Source organism: Stenella coeruleoalba (assembly GCF_951394435.1).
Source record: "Stenella coeruleoalba genome assembly, chromosome: 2".
NCBI lineage: Eukaryota > Metazoa > Chordata > Mammalia > Artiodactyla > Delphinidae > Stenella > Stenella coeruleoalba.
This window is the reverse complement of record NC_137147.1, coordinates 90,218,963-90,235,334: the sequence shown is the minus strand read 5'-3', so window position 1 is coordinate 90,235,334 and position 16,372 is coordinate 90,218,963. Positions and strand designations below refer to the sequence as shown.

The 16,372-nt window shown below is 42.1% G+C and overlaps 1 protein-coding gene across 8 annotated transcripts in view; it reads left to right on the top strand.

Annotated features, from left to right (window-relative positions):
• LOC307181968 (uncharacterized protein) overlaps positions 1 to 16,372 on the top strand; it is a 192,283-nt gene that overhangs the window by 81,656 nt on the left and 94,255 nt on the right. For all 8 annotated transcript variants that reach the window (XR_013827087.1, XR_013827088.1, XR_013827089.1 and 5 more), the window contains exons 4-5: positions 9,345 to 9,566; positions 13,903 to 14,011. The gene's annotated coding sequence lies outside the window, so the exon portion shown is untranslated. The remainder of the gene's footprint in view (positions 1 to 9,344; positions 9,567 to 13,902; positions 14,012 to 16,372) is intronic.

The following is a 16,372-nucleotide window of genomic DNA, read 5'->3' as shown; positions in this document are numbered from 1 at the left end:
CAGATGTTATTTTTCCAGCCTTGTCCCGGGGATACAATGTGCCTAGAAGTTATGAAAAATTAGCTGCTTGTGGCAAAGCTACATGGACCCTTTTATAAAAAATGGAGTTAATGGGTTATTATTGGCAAGGGAAATCTAGTTGGATAAGGAGGGTGGGTCCTGGCTAGGAAGGACTTTGAAAAGCAGCAGAAGAGGTTAGACTTGACTCAGGAAGCCCAGGGATGAGTAACAGTGTCAAAGGCATGGACCCAACCTCCATTTAGTCACAGGTCATTGCTGTACTTCAGTGTCCCAACAGTTAGTTTACACAGGAAAGCTGAGGGCACAGTCACCAGACCATCGTACAGGGTCATGGAAAGGAAGTAAAAGAGAAGTAATTAGAAAAAAGCAAAATGAAACTATAGATGTGAGGAGAATGCAATTCTATGCTATTTTTCTACCGTGCTAGCTTTTTTTTTCTTACCATTACCGTTTTCCTAGGAGCGAGCATCTCTTAATTTCACACTGCCATGTTTAGGCTTCCAGGTGTCTGAGCTACATTCAGAAAGACCAGCCTCTGGGTGCTTTCTGTGCTTTGAGGGGAAGAAGGCATCCTTGAAGTCAGGGTGCTTAAGAAGCAGAGCCTTCTGTTGGCAGAAATGTGTGTCCATAAGTTCAGGGAGGCTGTTCTGGTCAAAAGAACATAGCTGACTTCAAGCGACCTCACGTCCTGGGTGCTGTGTGGTCAGATGCCGGGCTCTGGGGACCGCAGGAGAGCAAGCAGCCTGGTGGAGGAGGAGCAGGACGGGGAGGCCTCCAGCGTAAGGTGGCCACGGGCCCCACTGCAGTTCTGGGGTGCTCACTCTAGCTGCCCCCGTCAACGGGCCCCCTCGGCCTCCCAAGTGCTTCCTCGCTCCTCTCTCCACTTCGTGCCCCGTCAGCCCTGAGGCTTTGCACGCTCAGGGTTCCTGCCTCCTCATGATTTGGCATCCTTGTGGCCCATAATGGCCCCTGCTCCTGTCTTTCAAAATGGCTTTGTTTTTTTATTGCAAATTGCCCGCTTATATCTGTTTTATTTATTTTTTCCAACTTCAGCTCCCGAAAGAGAAAAATCTGACTCCACCAGCTCATTTTATTTTGTACCATGTCATTTTCATTAAAAAAACAAAAAACAGCTTCAGTGAGGTATAATGGATACACGAAGAATTTACACATAGTTAATGGAGACAGTGTGATGAGTTTGGGCATATGCAAACACCCAAGATACCATCAGCACAATAAAAGTGTGGGCCACTGATGACTCAGTGGATGGCACCTGTGGGTTACGTGCCTCCGAATCACAGCTGTGGCCCCTCTGGGAGAGGTGAGGGGTCTCGGGCCCGTGTGGTTAGCAGGGGCTGTGGCAGAGCAAGCTTTTGAGTGGCACATTTCTCCAGGTTCTCGCACTCAGTTTCCCCAGGCTCTCTGCTGGGTGCGAGTGTGGGGCCTCTGGGGGTCCCGGTACTGGAGGTGGTGATCATGGGAGGCCCTGGCATCTTCCTGCCCATCCTGCGATAGTCGTAGCATATGCCTGTGCCAGAGTCCACAAGGGTAGCCTGTTCTAGGTCAGGGCATGACAACTCAGTGTAAATGAGCATGTCACTGAAAATGACAAAGCAAAAGAGAAGCCAAGGTTTGTCTCTCACGGGCCTCCCTCTGTTGTTCCACTTCTGAGGTGTGAGTGCTGTAGGAAGCAGTGGCTGCCCCTCCCGTTGATGAGGCGAGGAGTTTAAAGCAGGTAGTACGCTTAGCAGCAAAGCCAAAACCCAACTCTGGCTGATCGAGTGCAGAAAAAGGTATGAACAGACAGTCTCAGGAACTTCTGAGATTCTCCCGGGGGGTTTGGAAGCTGTGCCACCAGGTAAAACCTGCTTGGTCATCGAAGACCCCTCTCTTACTGTGGCTGGGCATCCGGGCTCAGCTTGCTCCGTGGCACCACAGTCCTGGACTCTGCTGCTAAAACTGCAGCCACCCTTGCTTCTGGAAAGCAGGCAGAGCTACCACTAGCCTTTGACAGAATGAGCTCTCCAAGGCCCAGGCTTTTTCCAATTTAAAATTTGGGGTGCTGTTGTCTGAGGGTGGGTCCTGGGTTATACACCGAGGCCCTAGCTGCAAGGAAGGCTAGTGACGCAACTTTCAATGGTGGGCTCTGCTTATTAAGGGAGAGGATTCCCCAAGCATGGAAATGGAGTTCAGATACTGAACTCCTCAGATCCTCTTCTGAGGCTTTGTCCATTCTTAGAACAAGGGAACAATGTGAGGAAAACAGTATGCTATGAACTACATGTTTGTGTCCTACCCCAAATTCATATATTGAAACTCTTGTCCCCAGTACGATGGTATTTGGAGATGAGGCCTTTTTGAGGTGATTAGGCCATAAGGGTGGAGCCCTCACAATGGGATTAGTGCCCTTATAAGAAGAGACATGAGAGTTTTCTTCTCTCTGTGCTCTCCATATGAGGTCACAAGCAGAAGACAGCAATCTGCAAGCCAGCAAGCGAGCCCTCACCAAAAACTGAATCTGCCACACCTTGGTCTTGTATTTCCCAGCCTCTATGTGAGAAATAAATGTCTGTTGTTTAAACCACCCAGTCTGTGGCATCTTGCCTGAACTGACAAAGACGTGTTTTAGGGAAGTCGGTTTGGCAGTTTAAGGATAGATTTTATGAGAGAGACTTAAACCATAGGCAACCCCTGGTGAGTGGTGTAGAAATACTATGCTGATCTCACATGCTTAGAGCAGTAGATCTGATTACCTTATCGTGTCTCATGAAAGGAAGAGAATTCTAATATAGAAAATAATTTCTAAGCACCTCCATTTGGGGAGGAGAATAAGCTGAGATAGGTAGACCAATAAGCACATGGACAGATGCACAGAGAGACAGATGCATCCAGAGCACAGGAGGTGGTATTGTCTAGTTGTGGAAGAGTGTGCTTGCATTTTACTACTAGATTACTTGCTAAGTATGGAAGCTTAGGTAGGTTAATTCACCTCTAAGTGTCAAACTAGTCACCTGTAAAAAGGGGGAAATGATAACACCCATAGTATACAGTGAGTTAATGCATAAGAAACTCTCAGCAGAGTGCTCTCCAAACCAGGTCGCCACTAAATGCTAGGAATTAATAGTGATATTCTGACATGGGGTCATGAGGGCTGGGCTGTTTGGTAGGCATGGAAGGGAGGGAGGGAGAGTGAATTTGAGAAAGATGTGAAAGGCAGGACGACAGGACATTGTGACAGATAGGGTAAAGGGGACGGGAGAATGAAGGGTCAAAGAAGACTCCATAAATTATTGATAAATCATCTTTCTCGCTTGGTTCTTGGCATTGGGTTATTTTGGTTTGAGCCGGCATTTTTTCAGATAAAATAACAGAAAGAGAAGAATTGAGAATTTGATCTGATACAATGAATTTTCCGAGAAGCAAAAGAATGGCTGAGAGCATGTACACAGGGAAGCCGGGGAAAAATTCAGCACACACACACACACACACACACACACACACACACACACACACCCTGCACTCCTTCTTTATAAAAAGAGGACAACTGAAAACATAGGGGACAATTTTACACTGACTTTACTGATCAGATAGCCTGATCCTTAATCACATCTCCTTCCTTTAAATCTATTTTAGAAGGAGATAGGATATAAATTGCAAATAAATAAATAATCAGGTCAGCTCATCCACCTTAGGGATTGACTCTTTGCTCAGCAAATGGAGGTCAGAGCCGTACAAGGAGAAAGATGAGAACTGGCCCTAACTCCAAAATTTCACCTCAGTGGCCAGTCCCTGGACTGGAAGTCCCTACTGTGTCGTTACCTGGGGGGACTTCCGAAATCCTACACATTCTAGCATGTTATTACCGGGAGGGGAAGTAGTTGTTAAGTTCACATGCTAACAGTAGTAGATATAATTTTCCATTAGCCTCTGGTCTCCCGTAGCAGAAGGGTAACTAGGGAATGAAAGATAAGATTTATAGATAATAAGCCTCAACTTATTTCATGCCTTGCTGCCAAGAGCATAGTCTGGAAACCAGAAGTATCAGCATCCCTTGGGAGCTTGGTAGAAATGCAGAGTATCGGGCTTCACTAACCCAGACCTCCTAAATCAGAATCTGCATTTTAATAAGATCCCCAGGTAATTTGGGTGAGCATTACATTTTGAGAAGTACTGGCTGAAGGCAGGAGAGGGAGAGAGAGAGAGCCGGAGATCAGTTTTATGGGCGGGAGAAAGCTGAGGCACTGAGAAGGTGGAAGAAGAATGAAGGCCTAACATAATTTTACCTAAAGCTGGCTTTTGAGTGGTGTTGAGAAAGTGACTCATGACAGAATCCCTTGCAAGGTAGAGGCAGCAGTAACAGTCTTCACAAAGTTCTCTGAAGCCCATAAGTGTCATGTCAGCTCAGCTCCAGGTGCAGAGCTGCCTGTCGACGACAGGTTTATTGAGCTCAGCGTGTGCAGAGCACTTGTCCTCTTCCTTTAAATTGGAAACAGATTGAAGCGCTGTAGGCAGTGTCATTGAGAAGGTGGCAACCGTCTTGTTCCATCTCCAAAGTCACCCACAGTGAAAGTGGACTCTAACAACCCCAGGCCACTCTGGTTGGACTTTCAGGCCCTCATAGAGTAACTTTCTAAATAAGTCCTCTTCTTCAGTATTTTTTTCCGGTACGTGGGCCTCTCACTGTTGTGGCCTCTCCCGTTGCGGAGCACAGGCTCAGGACGCGCAGGATCAGCGGCCATGGCTCACGGGCCCAGCCGCTCTGCGACATGTGGGATCTTCCCAGACCGGGGCACGAACCCGTGTCCTCTGCATCGGCAGGTGGACTCTCAACCACTGCGCCACCAGGGAAGCCCCAGTTGTTTTTTTTTTAATTCCCTATGTTAGTGGTTCTCAAAGCGTGATGCCCAGACCAGTAGCCTCAGTATCTGGGAACTTGTTAGAAATGTAAATTTCTCAGGTCCCACCCCAGACCTACTGAATCAGAAACTATGGGGGTGGGGCCCAGCGATCAGAAACAAGCCCCCAGGAGTTTCTGATGCCAGCTAAATTTGAGACTCAATGCCCTATGTCTTTTAAAAAACTTAAATGGAAATGAAACAAATCTCCTTTGGCCAGCTTTCTAGGGGATAGAAATGTCGATTTTCTTCTTGGACGGCCATTGTATTTCTGTACTATGGCCACTAAGGAAAAAAAAGTCAAGTGCTTTTAAAAAGGACTTTTGCAAGTAGTGTTCCCTGTCCACACACACACACACACACACACACACACACACACACCTCTTTGTGAAGCAGATAGGGCAGCTGTCCAACCCCCATTCTCTGTCTTAACAGACAAGGAAACTGTCCCCAACCAGTCAGATGTTTGATTCCCAGGAGCCAGGTCTATTTGGGTTTTGTGTTTTCAGGAAATATTCAATGCAGAAATTCTGTAAAGTCTCCTCAAGGAAGAGATACCTCCCCATCAATGAGGCTATTTTCTCTCATGCCATCTGAAGTTCTGTGGTCTTTTTGGAGGCCCTTTGGAATGACTGAAGGTGTGGGAAATCTTTGACTAGTTTTTGCTTTATTTGTAAAGTTCCTTTTTAACATGGCTCAGTAGAGCTAGTGCATCTCCAGTTCCTTCCAAAGAAAGGGGTTCAGCACCCTGAATCTGCCTTCTCATTTGCCTTTGATTGAAATTTGAGAGGCTCCACAAGCCACTGGGGTTTGGGGTTCGGGGCTGGGAGCTCTACTTTAAGAGGAGAGCTACCAGCCCTTTGAGGACATTAGAGTGTCTTGGCTACTGCCATGGTAGTCCAGACCAGTAGCCCAGTATCCTGCCAAGTTAATGTCCTGCCCCCATTTCCAGAGCCCTGAGAGCGTCCTGTGATAAGTGCATATTTGACCAGGAGCGGAGAGCAGGCACGACTGAGAGTGGGCAGGAAGGTGCGGCCACCCTCACCAGACTGTGGGACCATGTGGCTTCTCGTTCTGGGTTATATCTGAGAGGCAGGCTCTGAGAAGCTGCCTCGTGGTGGAGGATGAATCTTTAACTAGGATGCAAAGATAAAGGTTTCTGGTCCTAGATCTCCTGATTCATTTGCCACATAAGTTTGGGCAAGTCACTGAAGCTCTTGGACTTCATTCTCCTCATCTATTAAATGGGAGTATTAATACCTGCCCTGCATGTTTCCTGGAGGTGTTGCAAGACTTACATGAGGTCTCCCTCTGAAAGTAGCCTGTAACCTGGGAAGTGCTGTGCAAAGGTGGAGGCTGGGCATTCCGCATGATCCCTCCAACTGTGTGGTCCCCGCTGCTTGTCCCCTCGGGGAGAAGTCTACTGCTCCCCTCCCACATGGGAGCACAGAGAATGTCTTTCAGGGGGACCACATAAGCTTCTCGCAACAGGGCAGTGATTCTTTAGCAATGCTTTTGTACGCCTGGACTCAGAGCCACCCAGAGGAGCCATGAGAGGGTGCCTCACCCCTCTGCGCCCACGAGACTCTGCTGCCAGTGCGCTCTTCTGCCCAAAGCATAGAATCCAAACCCATGAAGACAGTCTCTGTTCTGCCCTCCACGAAGCTGAATAGAGTCCATTCTACTTCTTCTGCACCTTTTATCTCAAAGCATTCCCAAGCACACAATACACTTCACAGCCTGGTCCTCTGCCACAAGACAATAAAGGGTCTTTCACTAACTGGCCCTGTTGAAATGCCACCACCTCCACTGTGCAGCTGCCAGATAGCTGTTCTGGGCTGAGCAGAAAACATCTCTCAATTCCAGGTCATTTAGAATGTCATACGCTGATGAGAGTTCAGGAGGATAGCACCGCGGCGTGCAAGTTATGGAGAGAAAATCTGGATTTTCGTAAAATGCACACAGCAAACCCAAACCAGTCTCCCAACCAATCCTAAGAAAACTAGACTGACTCTATCAGAATGATGTTGGTTTGCTTTGCAATGAAGATCCAAACTTTGACCCTGTCCATTTTTGTCCCATTCGAAGTGGCCTCTTTACTCTAAACAATTAGGCCTCTTAAAATGGGAGTTGTATGAATAAAATTTGAGAGTGGTAGAATAAACTTTATTTGATCTTGTCCCCAAATAACTATGGATATATTAGTCTGTTTTTGCCTAACTCAATGTAACAAAGGGTCTGTTACGTGACAGAGCTGGGTTAGGAGCTGGGAGGCGAACGTGAATTGGACAGTTTCTGGCCTCAGTGTCAAGCACATTCAGACGTTCACATACCCTGCATAAAAGGAAAGGGCTTGGGGGTAATTTCAGACCCCTGACTCTTTTTTCTTCACGACATATGGGCCTCTCTTAGCAGAGCACCCAACTAGAACAGCTCTAACAGCCAAAGGCCATCTCATCTTGTCCTCAGTTTCCTTCTTACTATTGAAAGGAAACCCAGAACAAATTCATGGAGGTTTTTAGTAATTATTTGCATAAATGACCTTATAGTCACAATACCAGAAATTATTACTGGTATTTGGGTTTCTTTTCAAGGGCTAACTAAATCTAAGCACAACTTTCATTAAGTTCTCTTCAAACGGTTGATTTAAATTTTTATTGAGTATGGTTTAGATTTTATTTTTCTAACTGCCCAAGTAAATGCCCCGTAACAGAGGAAGTTTTGAGTTGTGTTTATTCCCTTGATCTATACATGTGGGTCTAAGGCAATGCCTAGAAACCCTCACCCTTTAATTTCAGCTACTTTGGGTGTGTTTTAGCTATTTTTGAAGTCAACATGACCCTTTTGCAGAATTCTTCATGAGCACAATGAAGGAAGGAGGGGGAAACTTGTGATGGCTTAAAATCTATTCACAGACTCAAATCTGTATTTTCAGAGAACCATATAAAACCCATCACCAGCAATTTGTTAAACACCAGTTTGTGCCAGAGCTATGCTGGGAACTTGCCAGAAGCATAGGGATAAGTATATGAGCCATCTAAGCAAAAATCCTTGGGGAGATCTGGGCAGCGAGATGAGGTAATCACGAGAAACAATTTGAGAATACTCCAGGATGGTAGGTCGTTAAGTACTAAAGTTTCTGCTACAGACTTCAGGGGTCAAAGGCATTCAGGGTAATTGAAAAATACGGATGTATTGCTGTTCACAGAAGGCTTTGTGAAGGAGGAAAGAAAACCTGGGTCTTGAAGGATTATATTTGATAGTTGGAGTTCAGCCAGGGGAGAGGTATTAATTTAGACAAAGTCAGACAGAGCAGAGGGATGCCTGGTACATTTTTGTGTTGATGAACTAGGGCGAAAAACTTTTTAGTTTTTAGACTTCCAGTTGACCATTGAGATGGTGCATCGATGGCCACATGTCCGCTTAGTAGAGTGGTGAACCTGCTTCTTCAGTTCCAGCTTTCCCTCAATTGCCCTCTCCTCCCCCAGGGTCAATTTTCCCAGGGATTCAGCTCCTCCACGGACGGGTGTTTGAACTGCAGGCGATATCACTCTTGTGATGTGGAATAGCGTATTTACTGGATATTTCTAGATCATCTAACCCAGTGATTCTCTCATTTTTATGTATATTACAATCACTTGGAGGGCTTGTTAAATCCCAGATTGCTGGGTCCTACCCGCAGGGTTTTCAGTTCAATAAGTCTGGGGTCTGGGACAGGGCCAGAGAAACTTTCATATTTAACAAATCCCCAGTGAGGTTGGTGATGCTGGTCCAGGGACCACACTTTGAAAACCCCCAATTTAATCCATTATCTCAGTTTACAAATGAAGAAACTGGGGCCCAGAAAGCTCTGAGTTTAAAGAGTGCTTAAGAAGGCAATTACCCACTACCCCTTCACTACTCACCCCGTGCCAAGTCCAGCCTAATTCCCAATTCCTACAGGGCAAGTCTGACTTAGATTTTAATTGTCTGAGAGCTGAGCTTCTTTAATCTCAGTGAAAATTTGTGTATATTTAGGGACAGATCTTCCGAAAGGCAGGAGGATGAACCAGCTAACTTTGAGGCTTTTGGGTCTATGAAAATGTTACGTTAATAAAATAACTTTTTTTCTACAAATTAAGTATTAATTTATTATGTCTCTGATTTTACAACCTGTAGGTGGCAGTGCCTTCCTTCTCTAGATGCAGCTAGAGGCCTGAGCCGGTTCATTTTCTGAGGAGCTGGGAAGGCTACAGTGTATTAGAGATTAGGCCATCTACCCCGGCCCGGCCCAGGACAGCTCTGCCAGGGACGGCAGAATCAGATAGCAGCGTTTAGCATTCTGAGAACTGAACTGTCCCTGATTAACGTGTGAGGTTTTATTAATTTCTAATGTTTTAATCTTATCATTTTCTTGTTTAACTAGTTACATTCTTATTCTTGCCCAAGGTTCTAAAACTTAAGACTTGTGAAAAGCCAGAAACCAGAGACATAGCGAAGTGGACCTATTAAAATGCCATGAATTTACTGTAAGAGAGCATTCTTCACTGGAGAGGTTTATCACTGCCAAAGCACTCTTTCACTGGTGAAAGTCCGGGGCAGAAAGGAAGAAAAAGAAAAGTATGATTCTAGGAACCACATTGCAGAAATGCCAAAGGGAGGTTCAAACAAGTAAGTGAGTGTTCATTAGCTCCTGTCAATGATTAAACATGAATTCCCCATTTACATATGACCCAGGACTTGAAGATGCATGATTTCCATTTCCATTTCTTCAGCAGTCACTGACAAAATTCACTCTACGTTCAATCTTAAGATGAAATGGTATTGTAAAAGGCTGAGGGGTGCGCTTGCAAACATCCAGCACTGATACATACTTGTTCACTCTGCCTCCCAAAGACCCCAAGGCTCGTTCCCTTTCCCAATTTCACTTCCCCTCGAAAAGCCACTGAACTGTCTCAGCAGCCACCAGGGCAGAGAAAAGTTCTGATCTTATGCCTTTTGACCATTCCCTCCCTTCTCTCTCCACAGAGAGAGCTATGATTTCCTGATGCTGTCTTCTCTCTTTTAAGTCATGCAAAGATCAATTAATTCCATCTCAGTTAATTTCATTGGTTGTTCCAACATCTTATTACCAGTTGAAGCTATTGTCTCCAAGTTACCTACGGAATTGAGTTTAAACTCTCTTTGCGTTCAAGGATGTAGGGTTAGTTTCCACCTTAATTCTTCAGCCTCATCTCTCTCTATGTCCTATTCTCCTCCCTGCACTTACTCTGAACATCACATCATTTCCAAAATGATTTTATGCCTGTGCTTTTGTACATTCTGTTCCTTCTAAAAAATTCGTATTCATTTTTGAAGATTAACTGTCATTTAGGGGAAGTGTTTCCAGACTCCCACAAACAGCAGCTAGATCCTCTTTTAAAATAGCTTTTAGCACATTATGGTGTAATTTATATGTTTATGTGTCAGTTCTTACTCCTAGGCCCCCTGCCTTATTTTATTCTACCACCCACTGCAATAGGTTGGTGCCGAAATGGTAGCAACTGTTTTATTCTTCTTTGTTATATCCCTAAGACCTAGCATAGAGCTGGGCAGATAGTGGATGCTGAATAAACATATGTGGGTTTTTAATCAATGAATCCTATTCAAGATGCTTCTTTCTTTTGTTTACTCAGGAAAGCCCCTCTTTTCTCAGTTTCAACCTTTTGCCTTTCAATTCTCTATTATTTCATTGCGAACCAACCAATAACTTGAGTTCTACAAGTGGTAGGGTTGTATCAGTGAAAAGACAGAAATGTTGCAGTGAAAAGCTTGCATAATGATGACAGTTCTTCTTGTCTTCCTCCCCCTCCCTCTTTTTCTCCTCCTCCTCCTCCTCCTCCTTCTTCTTCTTCATCTTCTTCTTTTCTTCTTCTTCTTCTCCTCTCCTTCTCCTTCTCCTCCTCCTCCTCCTCCTCCTCCTCCTCCTTCTCCTTCTTCTCCTCCTTCTTCTTCTCCTCCTTCTCCTTCTCCTTCTTCTCCTTCTTCTTCTCCTTCTTCTTCTTCTTCTTCTCCTCCTTCTTCTTCTTCCACTACTACTACTGCTGCTAAAAAGCAGCCTCGTTAGTATCTGCAAATCTTTGAAAGTTGCCTGAATCCCCCTTCAGAATATTCACAGAAGTTTTCATCTACCTTTTTTTCTGCTAGATGAATTAACCTTTCCTTAATCACCTGAATTCAAATAAATAAAAATGATTTATTTGCAACTGTTGGGCATTATATTTTATTATCAGTTGTGAAACAATGTTGTGTTCTGCTTATTTTCACTGCAATAGTATGCTTTTTGTGATACTTTTTTAGATAGAGTATTGGGGCCAAGTGTGTGGTCAGCACCAACACTGCAAACATTGTTTTTTAGAAGAAAATGAATGTCACATTTCAGCAACTGACCTAAAAGTGAACTTTTTGAACATGCCCTATGTTTTAATGTGAGAAATTTGGCTCTGCTTATACATTTGGCATCAATCTGTAAGAGTGGTCAATTCTTTCATTATGTAACGCAAACAGGGCAGAACATGGGGCTGAAAACATGTAGACCTGAGATTATGCTGGAAAATCTCTTACGATCTCCAGAAGCACATCCTTGATAATCCCCAGTGACATGTCCTTGTGTTTTCCGTGGTAATGGGGACAAAATGGGAGAAAACTGGAGGAAACAGGAGGCAGTCCTTTAGAAAAGGGCTGTCCAGCTCCATGTCAGGAAAGCTGGAAAGCTGTCAAATATGGGTGAGGATTGGCGACCCAATTTAGAGAGTCAGTGACAATGACTGGCAGAGCCTGACATGGCCTCTCACTGTGGTTAGTGCACCTGGGCACATAGAAATAAGTAGTGTAGAAGCAGAAGATTATCTTTAAAGAAGGAGCCCATTGCTCTGGCATTTAGCAGGCAAGCAGAGATTCCACTTGTTTGGGAAATCAGGAGATTAATTCCTCCTAAAATTTCCAGATGGAGATTATAAGGGAGCAGCGAACTCCACAAGGCAGCCTGCAGGACTTGTTAGGCTGGAAGATGAGCCCTCCGACTAGAGAGAGAGGGCAGGAGGAGATCTCAACAGTGATTCAAGGAGAGACCCTGGACCCACGCACATGACTTTTCCCAGTAAGATCCATTTGGAGTAGGAATTAAAATATTAAATAGCACAAGCCCTGTGAGAAAGCAAGTGGACAGATTTTATCCACAGATGCTGCAGCCAGGTGGTATATTTAATAGTGTTACACAAGAAATCACTATAAAGAACTTCAGGGCTTCCCTGGTGGTGCAGTGGTTGAGAATCTGCCTGCTAATGCAGGGGACACGGGTTTGAGCCCTGGTCTGGGAAGATCCCACATGCCGCGGAGCAACTAGGCCCGTGAGCCACAACTACTGAGCCTGCGTGTCTGGAGCCTGTGCTCCGCAACGGGCCGCGATAGTGAGAGGCCCACGCACCGCGATGAAGAGTGGTCCCTGCTTGCCGCAACTAGAGAAAGCCCTCGCACAGAAATGAAGACCCAACACAGCCAAAAATAAATAATTTTAAAAAAAGAACTTCAGAGTGTGCAGGAAGAACTTTCCAGATAGCACTCATGTGAGAAATTATTTTCTTTCCATCCACAAGTTAAGATAATTTATAACACCTTCCCACCATAGCAAGGCAGAAGAGAAGGCATTTTAGAGCAGTTATTTTGCAGAAACATTTTCACGTTGGAGTAAAATAAACCTAGAGAATTTCAGCTTTGCATATCTATGAAGTAGCAAATAGTAACCAAAATACCTAGAGCAAGAGAAACACATTAAAAACAAACAAACAAATAAATAAACCCCACTTTCTTTGAAGGCTGACCTCAAAGCATTGGTAACTGCACTGACAAATATTTGTGTATTTTATATATATATAATACATATTATATATATATATTCCCATTTATTTTTATTAAACATAACAATGCAAAATTATATATATATATGTATTAATTAAAATTTATGTGTAAAGTTTAAAGAGTAATAATGAAATGGACTCACCAACAAGCTTAAGATACATCTAAGGCCCCTGTGTGTTTACCCTGCTCTGATCCCTCGGCCTACCTCCTAGAATTAGAATTATTTTTCTTATTCTCTTGTTTTTCTTTAATGTTTACCAAATTTATATCCCTAAATTGTTTACTTTTAAACTTTATACAAGTGGAAGATAATACCGTGTATATTCTTCTGGAACTTTCCCCCCTCTCATCTTTGTGCTTTGAGAATTCTGTTTTACTGCTGTGTGGTATCTCTTGTAAGAATACACCACAGTTTATTTATCCAGATTTTTGTCAATGGACATTTAGGCTCTTTCTAGGTATTACAGTTCCCCCAAATGCTTACATGTAAGAATGCTTACATTCTTGTCCCTGTTTTCTGGAGCGCATGTGCAAGTGTCTCCCAAGATCCAAATAGTGATGTAGTAGGAAACACACAACTTCTACTTGATTAGGTAATGACAAATTGTTTTCCTACCAGTGTGGTTTACTCTCAGCCAGCAGTATATAGGAATTCTGGTTGTTCTATATATATTCTCTTCAACACTTGCTATTGCCAGACTTCTACATTTTTGCCAGTCTGGTGGGAGCAAAATACTTGTGGTTTTAATTTATATTCTCCCTTTCAATGAGGTTGAACATATTTTCATATGCTTTCTGGCCATAAGTCTTTTTTCTTTCATGAAATACCCAATTTTTATGGGATTGTTTGTTAATTTTGTAGAGTATTTAAATATCCAGTATCCAGTCCTTTGTCAATTATAATGTGTGGCAAGTGTCTTCTACTAGTTGTAAGTTAAACTTTAACTTCTCCATAAAATTATGGTAATATTTTCACCATTTGTTACATGCATATGCAGAGTTAGCTCTGTTTGCATAGAAAAAGTAAATTTCCATTGCAGTATAATAAAGCTGTTTTATATCCTAATATCTGGCTTGTAGTAACAGTGTTTTACATATTTGGTTATAATAGAATCTGAATGGCTAAGGCTTTGTCTTCATCATGCACGTCCGTCCTACCTAAAGGAGACTCTTGGCACTATTTATTGTCCTGAAAGAGGAGAAGATCAAGCAAGCCACTGGTGAGTAGCAGTTGTCTCTCAACTCTTGACTCTTTTTGTGTCCACTTCAACATCCTTACATTCTCCCAAAGACAGAGAAAATAAAAGATAGAGACCTAGTATCTGCGAGATTGAAACAAACGATGATGATTAATACGTTCATATGTACTATTACACTTAACAGCCTATAGTTCTTGATTTCACTTACCACATTAAACACAGCACTTACCATTATTCCAAAGTGTAAATTGTTTGTTTAATGTCTGTTTCCCCCACTCCACCCCAGACTGTAATCTCCATGATACTGGGGTTTGTCTTCATCTGTTGTAGTGCCCTCAGCACCTAGCACAGTGCCTAGCACCCAGTCGTCCTCAAAAAAAGCACTTGTTACATAGATGAAAGAGCACATTTATTTTACTGAGCCTGCTTCTCTCTGTTCTCTGTTTGTTATCTGTTTTTGCTGTTTGAAAAGATGATGCTTCTCTACATTATCTCAGATAATCACCTCTACTTTTTCAGTTTAAAGAAAAATTTGTCATCTCTATGGTTGAGATATCTGTGCTTTGATTTTATGTTATGTTCAACTTGTTTACAAAAAAATCAATGGCTTGGACAATAGTATTGATAACATCCTGATCAAAGACGCCCACACATAAAGCTTGGAGGGATGGGGATTATGATTGGCTGAATCTATCCATGCGGGATCTAATAAACATAAATGCAAAACGGTTAAGCTGGGTACAGAAAAGAAACAACTGCAAATGGTAGAGAAAAAAATTGTGCTGCAATGGCAAACTGTGCATTATTTAGGACACACTATTCAGAATTATGGAATTCTGATTCTATGCAGATTCTGCATCTTTCATTGCCTTTGAGCTATTTTAGTTATGTGGATTGTAGATAAGCTATAGCAGTTTGAAATAATTCTTGTCTATAGACTTACAAATAGATTTTGTCTAGTAGAATTTCAGTTGACACTGTGGATTTGCCAGTTTTGTATCTATTTGCAAATTTTTTAATTTCAATATTCCTAATCTACAAATGTGTCTGTTCTTTGGATTCTCCTTTGAATGAAAAGTGACATCTGCTTGGTTCCCTCATTAGATAATGAGTTAACTAAAATCTTTAACATGTGTTCATTTTATATTTATATGAGAATCATGATTTTATCTTATTCTGAAAGTTACTCTTCAACAAAATAGAGAACGGGAAAAAACTTGGGTAGATAATACAATATGTGCAAAAGATTTGAAGTCTTAGTTGACAATAAATTCAATATAAGTTATTAGTGTAGTATGGCTGTTGCTTTGGTTATTTGGATATTAAGTACTTAGTTTAGAATCACTGTTCTGAGATTCTAAACACTGGTTAACTTTTCTTATTTTTAAGCCAATAACTGATTGTTTTGATAATTGTTGCTATAAATCATGTTTTAAAATCTGGTATAGCAAGCCATTGTAATTATTCTTTTTAAAAGAACACTTCAATATTCTTGATAGTTTATTCTTCTAGATGAATTACACTGTGAGTTTGTCAGAGTTTATAAAGTATTCATTTGGGATCTTAGTTTTGCATAAAATCTATAAATATTTGCTTAGGACTTAATTGTTATTACTACTGTATTTGGTCTTTCCAGTAAGGAACAGTATATATATCTCCAATTATTCCTCTCATCTTTTATTTCTCCCACTGTGAGTTTTAATTTTTATTTGAATAATTAAATCATTTGTGTCTTGAATTAAATAAAGATGCATTTAATGGTTTCGGTTGTAATATAATCTTTTTTTATTTTGTTTCTAGCTGTTTGTAATGGGCCTAAAAGAATATATTTCATTGTTATGTTTATTTTTTCCAAAAAATTATTATCAACATTTTGAGAAAATTTATTGTATTTTTCTCAAATATCACCAGCATTTCTAGTGCTATGTTTTAAAAAGTAGGTTAAAAAAAAAGACATCCTTGTTTTGAAAATAGTCTCCATTCATCCTGGAAAAAAATAAAATGAGAAAAATATTAGGTTTTCCTTTTCCTTCCTAAACAATGTCTTGAACAAAAGATGTTTTACTTTTTAGGTAAGGTTATTCTGGGGCAAGGCAGTTAGAAACACCAACAAAGTTTATAAGTTTTTCGAGTCCATGCTTGACCAAAAATAATTTGGATATGCCATGAGTGTTTGTGTGCCTAGTCCAGGGCCCAGGAGTTTGTCTACGAAAGGTGTATTAGGAGATTCCACACCATCTCTTCAGCATTCTTTTGAGTGTGAGTATCATGCAAAGGAGATTAAAAATTTGAAATTAAGATTAAACTTTACTCAGTTTCCTTTGAAAGTCCTTGGTATTTCCTAAGTTTCAGTTGTTTGACCTTAAGAAATTCTGAAGCCCT